The sequence below is a fragment of the Gavialis gangeticus genome, unplaced genomic scaffold (assembly GCF_001723915.1).
Source record: "Gavialis gangeticus isolate Ggan-Ray unplaced genomic scaffold, GavGan_comp1, whole genome shotgun sequence".
Classification (NCBI taxonomy): Eukaryota; Metazoa; Chordata; order Crocodylia; family Gavialidae; genus Gavialis; species Gavialis gangeticus.
Window position 1 is genome coordinate 25,064,441 of NW_017729030.1, and position 10,356 is coordinate 25,074,796.

Sequence of the window (10,356 nt, forward strand, 5' to 3'; positions counted from 1 at the left end):
CCTCTCAGCCTTCTCTTGCAGAGGCTGAAGAGATTCAGGTCCCTCAGTCTGTCTTCATAGGGTCTTTCCTGCAGGCCCTGCACCAATCCCTCAACCAATCCCCCATTTAGTGGTGTCATTTTCCATATACCAGAGCCTAAATCTAATACAAGGGTCAGAGTTCAAACATTCCAACATACAAGTAGCTTTATTTCATTTTGGCTGGGTGTGACAGGTTCAGCCTAGAGAAGCTGCCCACAAGCTTTGTGCATGCCCTGTTCACCTGGCTGCAATGTACCTTCCTCCTCTCACGAGCCATGACTTGTGTCATATGAATGGTTGATTAGGGGGAGGTACCTGTGGTAACTCAGTGGTCTTGGTGTGGTTGAGTCTGTGTTGGTCTTCTGGGGAGCTCCTCCTCCCATACACACTACTCTTTTCCATTCAGGTGTTTCAGTTGCACCTCAATGGTAAGTTTGGCCTCCACTTGCTTTTTTTTCCTTCTAGGTGCTACGTGAAGTTCTGGCTTGCCCAGGATGGTGCCTGTGGCTTTGTTTCAAAAGGATTAGAACAAGAACAGGTGCCTGAATTTAAATTGCTCAAGCTCGTTAACTGGTCAGGGAACTGGTGCCTTGGGGTAGTAAACTCAGTCCAGGGTGCCTTGGGGCACTAGTCCCTACTGCCCTGGTCCTGGTCTGGACCTGCTGGCAGGTTACTCCTGGTTCACAGGTCCTCCCTTGACTGCATCCTTCGCAACCAGCTATGCAGCTCAGACTGGCCCGAAGGCTCAGCAGGGGTCTTACGCTCCGGTCACCAATCTTTGGGGCACTCCTTGTCTGCAGCCTTCCCTACCAGTCATGCTATGCCAGCCAGCTGTCTCTGCACAGCTTCTCTGGCCTTTCTTCCAACAAGCTTCTCCACATTGCCTGCTACCTTCCCCTCCTAACCTGTGCTGCTCCACAAGGGGGCCCTGGTGCGGGCTGTTGACTGTGGCCTGGTGGCACCTGTGGAAGCAGTGGGGGGAATGTGCAGGCCCCTTTCTGGAGTCCCGATGGATTCCCCATCCTCCTTCTTTGGCCTGTTTTTTAGCTGTCTTCTTCCAGGCTCTGGGACAATTTGTGCACTTCCTTCAGCTGGCATGACACAAAACAGTTGGATTATAGCCCAGCCATCTGGGCCTGGGGTGATCTAGCACATCCCATCAAGTGGGACAGCATGCTTTTCTCCTCCACCAGGCTTTCGTTGACCACCTGCTGTTGGATAAGTCAGTGGCTCAGGCAGGGCCCTGTCACACCAGGAAAAATTTGGTTGGGGCATGACTGTTTTGGCCCACTTTTTTGAGGGCCTTCCGCAAAAGAGGCAAGCAGGCCACCCCTGAATAGGGCTGCTTGGAACCCTTGGGACCTGTCTCAGGTTCCATAGGACCCTTATGGAGTCCTGTGACCATCACACCAAGGTCTTGTCTAGGGCACTCAGAGACTCTTGGATTACTACAAAATGCGGTGCAGTTCCTTCAATCTAAACACAGTTTTCTACTTCAGTGTGACTGTTTGTAAAATTTCAAGCCACCACTACGCTGGAATAAATCTGACCTTCATCCCACCCTCTTGCTCGCCCGCCGCATCTTGATGATTTGGTTTTCTTAGGAAGGTTGGATCACTCCTTGGGCAAAAGTCCATGTGGCTGGGTTGCCGGTTCTTATGCAGTGCTCCACCTACCCTACACCCTGCCCCTTTCTCCTCAGGCTTCTGGTGAAAGATCCCATGCCCCTGGAGGCCTGCCACTTTCCTGAGCTCTCCCCCAGACCCTTTTCTTGGTGCACTGGGGGCCATACGATTCTCCTAATTATGCCCAGTTGAGTTCCCTGCTGGCTTGGCTGACTCTGCAGGTCTGTAGCAGCATCTTGACCCCAGCTCCTGCTTCGTTCACACTTTGGACTGTTGGCTGTAAAGAAGAAAAAAAATAAACAAATTGGAGAAATGTAGGTTAGGCAAATACCACAAGGTGGGGAGTCAGTGGCTTAATAGCTGCAAACAAGGGGCATTAGTTAGAGAGGATCTAGAGGCCGATGAAAAAATGATAAAGGGCTGGGAAGGCAAATCATACAAGGACAAGCTGGGGATCTGTGGCAAGGCCCTTGAAAAAGGGATGGGTACAGGGTCTGTTAGACTGGGATACCTGTGCATAGCACCCTGGAATCTAGACCAAGCCCATAGCAGCAAAGCTCCTACAATCTCCCATTAAGGGGAGGAAAAAAGATGAAGTGAATCTTCCCTGTTCAAGCCTCCTGTATTAATCCAATGGAGGCCAACATGTTAGGCAGGTATACCCCGCACCTTCCCTGAGAGCCACAGTGATCATCTTCCCTTGTCTTATCTGCTGCTCTGCTTTCTCCTCCCACCCTCTGCTCCCTGCCTGCCTGCTCCGCTTTCTGCTTCCTGCTGCTGAGAGTCCCATCCCCTCTCCAGTCTGCCATATGCTATAAACAAAGGTTGCCACTGCCACTTGGGGCACCCATGCCACACCTTGCCCATCCCTTTTCTAATCCATCTCCATTGCCTCATCCCTGTGCTCCTCCCTCTGTATCACTTCAGGCCCTTGCTGCTGTTTCTCTATTGCCTTGCCCCACTGTTCCCCCCCCAACTGCCTCCTACCCCTGCTCTTCGACTTCCATGGGCTCGAAGCCTTGTTCCTCGACCTCCATGGGCTCGAAGCCCTGTTCCTCGACCTCCATGGGCTCAAAGCCCTGCTCTTTGAGCTCCATCGGCTTGAAGCCCTGCTCCTCAAGTTCCATGGGTTCGTATACAATCATTTTTACTGACAGTGTTAAGAAAAATGCTGATGCACCAGCACTGCTCTCCTTAAGGCACACAGAAAAGCAGAAATGAAGCCGTTAGGGGGAGCTGAAGAGGAGCCAACATTTATCACGTCAAAGTCTTTATGATGTTGCTGTCCCACTGCCCAATAGCTTGATGATGCCCAATAGCTTTATGATGTCGCTGTCCCACTCACTCAGTTCAGTAAGTCTATCCCCAAGTTACAGGGAATATTCCTAATGGCCCTAACTCATCCTGCCTTGATTATGCAAAGCCAGAGAAAAACAGGGGATGATCTTTTCTAGAGGAAAACACCAATGGCACTTGGGTTCTCCAGTTATGCACAGTAGAAGTAGGAACTTACTAGGGCTGCCAATCCTCCAATTTTGTGGCATCTAGCTTCAGTAGATGGGCTGTGCATCTCCTGTAGATGTACAATGTCAATAGCATGTCAGAGGGCAAGAACACCTATTAGGCTTCACTTTACATCCGACAGACCCTCAATATTAAGATTTAAGATTTGGATTGCAGGCCTAATGGCATGAAAGCCATAGGATTGCACAACGTCTGGCAGGTTGGTGGCAAGGACACTGGGATAGCTCAAGAAGTTTGTAGAATTTTGTTTGTCAGGAGGATCAATAGTTTTCCTAGTCTGGACCAGATACTGACGATTGGCACAATGTGAATGCTGATCCATTGCCAGCCAAGTTGAGACGTGCAACAACCTTCTTAATATGCTGGCTGTGGCATTGTAAAGTGCAAGAGCCTCAACCCTAAGGATGTTAGTCCTAGCCATCTTGTACTCTGTGGCAGAGTACTGTGTACCAGTTTGGAATTGGTCACCACATACCAAACTTGTTGATGTGCAGCTACATTTGACATTTGATGATGCGCATTATCTCAGGAACTCTTTGGTCAACCCCTCTATCATAGCTTCCAGTTCTTAACAACATAGTTCTCCCCCATATCCAATGGGAAGGTGCAACTAGCAAGCTACTGGAGAAGATTTATGGCAATCCAAGCTTGCCACTGTATGACTATCTCTTAAATTCACCTTCTGTATGCCCACCATCATTACGCCCACTCTCGTGGAAACTGCTGAACCGGAACTGCATGGCAGAGACCCTTTGGTAGGAGGTTGACGTCACCACTGAACAAATTCCTTATCACAGATCAGCAATTACACACGTGCTGACTGACTGACTAGGGCTGCAGTTAGGGCCTGGTGCCTCATGCCTTAGCAACAGACAGGGTCTGGCACTCTCAGGTCTCTGAGATTGTCTGGATATGGCACTTGAAGCCCTAGCAGCAATCTGCACCTGGCACCTCAGGCCTTTGCAGTGGTCTGAGCATGATGCCTTGGTCCATAGCAACTGTTGGGGCCTGACACCTCAGGCCTTAGTAAAGGTTGGGGCCTGGAGGCCTTGGTCCTTTGCATTATCTGAAGCTTCACACCTCAGTGCCTAGCAATGGTCTGGGCATGGCCACTTGTTCCTTAGCAAAAGTCTGAAACTGGAGCCTTAGCAATGATATGGCCTGATACCTCAGGCCTTGGCAATGGTCAGTGCTTGATGTTCTCTTCCCTTAACAGTGGTCAGGGCCTAGCACCTCAGACCTTAGCAACAGTTTTGGTCAGTTCTTAGTGATGATCTGGGCCTGGCATCCGAGACCATAGTCTGGACCTAGCACCTCAAGTCTTAACAGTGGTCTGGGCCTGATGCCTCAGCCATTAGTGACAATCTGGGTCTGGCACCTTAGGTCTTAGTGGTGATTTAGGACTAGTGTCTCAAGTCTTAGCAACTGTCTGGGCCTGGATCTTTGGGCCTTGACAATGATCTGGGCCTGGATCCTTGGGTCTCAGTGATAGTTTGGGCTTGATTTACAAATAAAAAGCCTAATCAGGAAAAAATATTTGGGCACTATGAACATTCTCTTTAGTAGTGGTGCTCAACCTACTCAACTGTAGACCAGGTGAGTAGTGCAGTTAGTCCATGGGCTAGATCCAGCACAGGGTTGACACAGAGGTCAGTCTGCCAGCCTGGCCCTGTGCACTGGTTTGATCTAGCACAGTTCTGTCTAACTGGTGCAACATGCAGCCCACCGGGGTAACATGTAGCTCCTGGTCTCCCACCTCACTGCAGTTACCCATGTTGCTCCAGCTGAGGCAGTAGCTGGGGATCTCAGGGATTCCCCTCCTTCCTTGAGCTTCTGCTGCATGCCCCCAACCGATGGGTGGAGCAGGACAGGGCAGCCCATGGTGCCTGGGGAGCTGGCAGCTTGGAGTGACTCTGCAGCATGGTACTACAGGGGATCTTGCAGGGATCTGAAGGTAAGGTGGGGTGCTGGGTCGCATGGAGGAGCACCCACCTGTGCAGTGAAATGGGGGTAAAAGAGTGCCCCCCAGCCATATCATCTGTCCAGTAGAGCTTCCCACAGGTCAAGAAATTAGGCAGCAGAGCAATGGCAGTTATTACTACCATCACTCCCACACTGCCAAATTTCCAGACCCTTCAGGAGACCGTTGGGCAGATGACACAGCACTGCAGGCTGGATCTGGGTCATGAGTCTGAGACTGAGCGTGCCTGCTATATAGCTTTCAACAAGAAGGTATGGTGTGAATAAGGGTATTCACACTGTCTGGTCCATATATTACCAAGGTGACCAAAAGCTCCAATCTGGATTGGGGTCGTAGTGTGCTAAGCACTGGCCAAACACAGAAGAAATGGCCCCTGGCTTGGTGATTTCCAGCCCCAAAGCAATCATGATAGATCATCTTCATCTCTCATGTTAGGTCTTTCTATCAGGCTCCAGCCTGTGCCTGTGGCAGACGGAATTGCTGGCAAGTCAGTGCTAGCACATACTGAAACAGATAAAGTAGCTTTAAAACTTCTTCTTGGATCCAAGTAAACAGATCATATTCTATGGAAGTGGGGCCGAACTGTTCGGTAACTACCTCGGGTTTCCCTTCAAGTTCCCTGTTTTTAAAAACGGTGCCACAGACTAGGGAGAAGTAAAACAACAAAACAAAACGTATTGCTGGCTGGTTCTGAAATCAGAGAAGTCTAAAAATGCCACATCACTGAATAGTGACATGATTTCTATGCCGTGGAATGCCCTAAAGAATGTACATCAGAACATGTAGATATTTAGTTTAAAAAATATCTCCCTTACCCAAGGAGTGGCTCCTTTCAAATCGAGAAGGTTTGCAGAATATGCAGAAAATTGCCTGTAGTTATGTACCTTCAGTGCTCAAAGGCGCTTCCCCTACACTCTCCTGCCATTCCCCCATCCCTTGCTTGCCATTACCATGGTCTCAGGGGTAAGGCAAACTCCTGTCCTGCTCCAGCCAGGATACGTGGAAGGTCTGTAATTCACTCCAGTTTTCACCACTTTCCTCTAAGTATCATCAGCTCCAAGTGAAAATGGATGATTGCTCCCCTCCTAGTTTCTGCAACTGCCTCCCAACTCCTTAGCCTGCTGTGACCAGGGGTGTATGCAGAGGGTGTACCATGGCACAGCTGCACTCCACCTTCTGACCATGCTGCAGGAGCAGGAGCTGGGCACTTAAAATCCCCAAAAAGGTAAGAATCCTTCCTCTCTGTGCTCAGAAAAATCCCCCTCCCTCCTCTCCCCCCTTCCCCCCCTTGTCATTTCCCCTCTCCTTTGCTTGCCATTGCCACTGTCTTGGGATGAGAGGAACTTCTGCCCTGCTCCAACCAGGCTGCATGGGATGGGCTCAACTTAAGACAAGAGCAACAGTGGAAAATAGGTTCCCACTCCCTGCTTAGTCCCTCTGGGTGTTCCCCACCAGCCCAGAGTAGGTGGAAGAAGAGCGAACCTGCCTGGCACCACCTCTGTCCCAGGCTGAGCCTGCCCCCTGAGCAACCTGGCTCTGGAGCTCCTGTCACCGTAGGATGGTGGGGACAGTAAGGCCAGCAGTAGTGGCTGGTGGGAGGGAAAGGGAATGGGGAGGGGACATGCTTTTAAGCAGGGAGGATAAGGAGAGGAATTCTTATCTGCTTTGGGGACCTAAAAACATCCCTGACCGCTGCTCCTGTGGCATGGTCTGCTCACCCCAGCGGAGGAGGTGAGGAGGAAGCTGGGAATGGGGCATGCAGCCCCCACTCCCCCTGCAGTGTCAGTCACTGTTCCTCCACCCCCCTTGTAAGATCCCAGATCTGCTGCTGGCTGTGACTGATGTTCTGCAACTACCAAATCTCCTGTCATCTTTCTGGAAAACAGTGAAGATGAGCAGCTCCTATAAAATTCATGCTGGGCTGGCTGGCAGGTACCATTGTAAGAGAAGTCATGGAACTGATGACCCTCGTGTATTCGGCACAGGCAGGTACAAGGTCAAGATTACCAACATGCCATGGTACACCAGTGATAGACATCAAAGACTGGTTTCTTTCTGATTGCACCAGAAGCTTTAGGTACCTGGCATCTCATTCTCCCACCTCCCCCACGATATAGTCATTGCTAGGAGAAAGCAATTTCTTTTTAAATTAAAAAAAAGGCAAAAAACGAATTATACACTGGTTATATATTACTACAATATATGGGAAAGTACTGGAGCAAATCATAAAAAAGTTGATGTGAAAACTTTCACAAGAGTGAAGGTTGATCACTAGTAGCTAATGTGGACTTGTCAGGAACAAGTCATACCAAACTAACCTGATATCCTTCTTTGACAAAATAACTTGCTGAGTCAATGAAGGAAATGCAGTGAACGGGGAGTATTTGAACTTTAATAAGGCTTTTGACAGAGTTCCACATCATCATCTCAAGACATTTGGCTTAATAACCAGAAGCAAACAGCAATTATAAATACATCAGTGCCAGGATGCCAGGGGTTTTGAGTGGGGTCACATAGGAATCTGTCTTGAGTCCTGTGTCATATAACTTTTTTCACTTGAAGTCAGTAAAAATTAACAAATGTAATCACAAGGTATAATTAACATAGTGAACTAAACTTAAATAAGAACATGTTAATCTCAGATCCCAAAGTAATGTAGTGTAACTTGCTTATTAGGTAAACCCAAGCTTAAACAATAACTTATTACAATGATTTCTAACACCTTTTAACCCTATAGGATAACAGCTATAAAGTAACACTATAAATGGCTATATAACTAAAAAATTAGCATAAACAAAATATAAAGAACACGCACGTTAAGTAACCCTCAGGGAAGGACGTTAACAGAAGGGTCATTGCTGTCCCATGCCCCACAGATCTTTACATGAAAACCAAACCCTGACTGAGGGACCTTCCTCCGGTTCTCCCTCTGACACCCCGGTTCAGAAACGTCTGACTTCGCTGAATCAACTTAACGTGTATCTTCTAACTGAGAGACTATCAATAAGTCACTAACCAAGTGGAAACTCTTGATTAATTCCTTTATCTGTTTTATTATCACTGTCAATTTTAATTTGCATTATTATGTTGTCTGTTTATTAACTTAACTTTTTTACTAACTGTCATATGTGCAAACTATATTGTTTGTTGTTATAAATAAAAATTATTCTTTTTTATAAGTAAAACTTGTCATTGCTTTCCTTCCCAATATCACCTCCTCAATCCCGAACCAAAAAAGCCCAGGGGGTAATAAAGTTGCAGTGCTCAGTCAGTCTGCAACTAAATTGATATACTCACAGTGCCCAGCTGGCCTGTGACAATTTCTTAATGATAGCAATGCCAGATTAGATAGCTTCCTGATCAAGCTGAAGATAACACACAACTGGAAAAGATTTCAAGCACTTTAAAAGATAGGAGCAGAATTTAGAAGGATCTATGAAAACAAGGGTGGCTTGCTGAGGTGGGTTCATCCTGATATCACTTCTGTAACATGGTGATGTGCTGATGTCAGTTCTGTTATATGGTAATGCTCATCCAAAGGGCTTGGCTTTGTGCAATGCCTTGCTTCCTTTTTAATTCAACACCTTTCAGTGTCATGTTGGTATTGTGCAGGTCCTGTTGAATGCCACAAATAGGCTACCCGAAGAAGCCTTTCCTCACTAGGAAGTGAAAAGTTTGCTGACCTTTTAGTTTACTATGACTAGTGTATATTATCACAATGCTTAGCTGTAGGATACCTGGCTTTATTTTCCTTTCTCCGTAGAACACTTTCATTTCCCAACAGACAATAGCTTGTGTGGCATATTGTTCATGTGTCTGTGACAGTACTCATATGAGCTTCTAGGCACTTTCGAGAGACTCAAGTCAAGCCATACATCAAGAGGCTCACAGTCTAGGGCTGGATAGAGCAAGATGAGGTGCAAGAGGGACATCAAAAGAGATTTCCTATAGCAACAAGATTAGCTGTGTTCAGAATTGCACAAGCGAGTTCTTAATGGAGAGGGGACAGGGAGGAGGCATTATAGGATGGAAGAGGCAAAACCCTTTTAGATGACTTCCAGGAGGTTGAAACATACAGAGAAGGGCTGCATAGTGTTGACTCTCTAAAGGACTTAAAAATGGGGAGTCAGGGATGGCAAATGCTGAATCAGAACATGGGAAATGAAAACCAGTAAAACCTAAGCTGAAGGAAGCAGAAGCTCATTGGTTTTTAAAAAAAGCGAATCTATGAAAATGCTATTTAAAATCTGTCTCTTAATGGTAAAAATAATCCATGTTCCAATGTATATATAGCTCTCTCTCCACTGTTACTTTAAATTGCTAATAGTTCAAATTAAGAGCGAGACCTTAAAAAGGGGGATAAGGCAAAATGCCATGTTTATTGATTACCTGAAGCAGATACATAAGCTTGGACACACCAGTCATCCAAACAGACATACACAAGCATGCATACAAAAAGACATACAGAAAAAACCACTCCAGTAAGATGTTATAGTTACCAGCGGATGTTACTCAATATTAGCACCGGATGGCTGGGTCCAGGTTTATTGAGGATATGAGCGGGGTATACAGGCATACATGCCTATGCTCCATGAGGTTGTAGAGAGTGGATTCCCTGTCTTGGCTTGTCTGCATCTCACTTTTATAGGGATTTCAAGTCTTTGTTCAGCATTGGGGGTTTTCCATGCTCAGTTTTCAATTAGAAGTTATTTCTTCTAGTTATTTCAACCTGAGTTCATTCCAGTGCATCCCCGGTGAGGTCATTCCAATAAAGTTGGTATTTCAGTCTTGATCTCTGCCTTGAAGCATTGTGTAGTTCAAATGGCAGAATATGCAAAATTCTTTCTTTATACTATCTTCTTTGCACCTGATTATAGACGAGTTCTTCAGCCTTCCATGAATTATCTTAATTAGTTTACTGTCTGGTAACTCATACATTGGTGCCTTGCTGCTTACACAGTCAGTTAAATCTTCTTCTGTTTTCATGCAAATAGTTACCATTCTTTCACCATTCACCCCTCACACAGACACTCACATACACGGGGCATACGAAGTTCATTTCATAGTTTCATAGTTGGTAGGGTCAGAAGGGACCTGAGCAGATCATCAAGTCCAACCCCCTGCCATGGCAGGAAAGAGTACTGGGGTCAAACGACCCCAGCAAGGTGATTGTCTAGCCTCCTCTTAAAGACCCCCAGGGTAGGA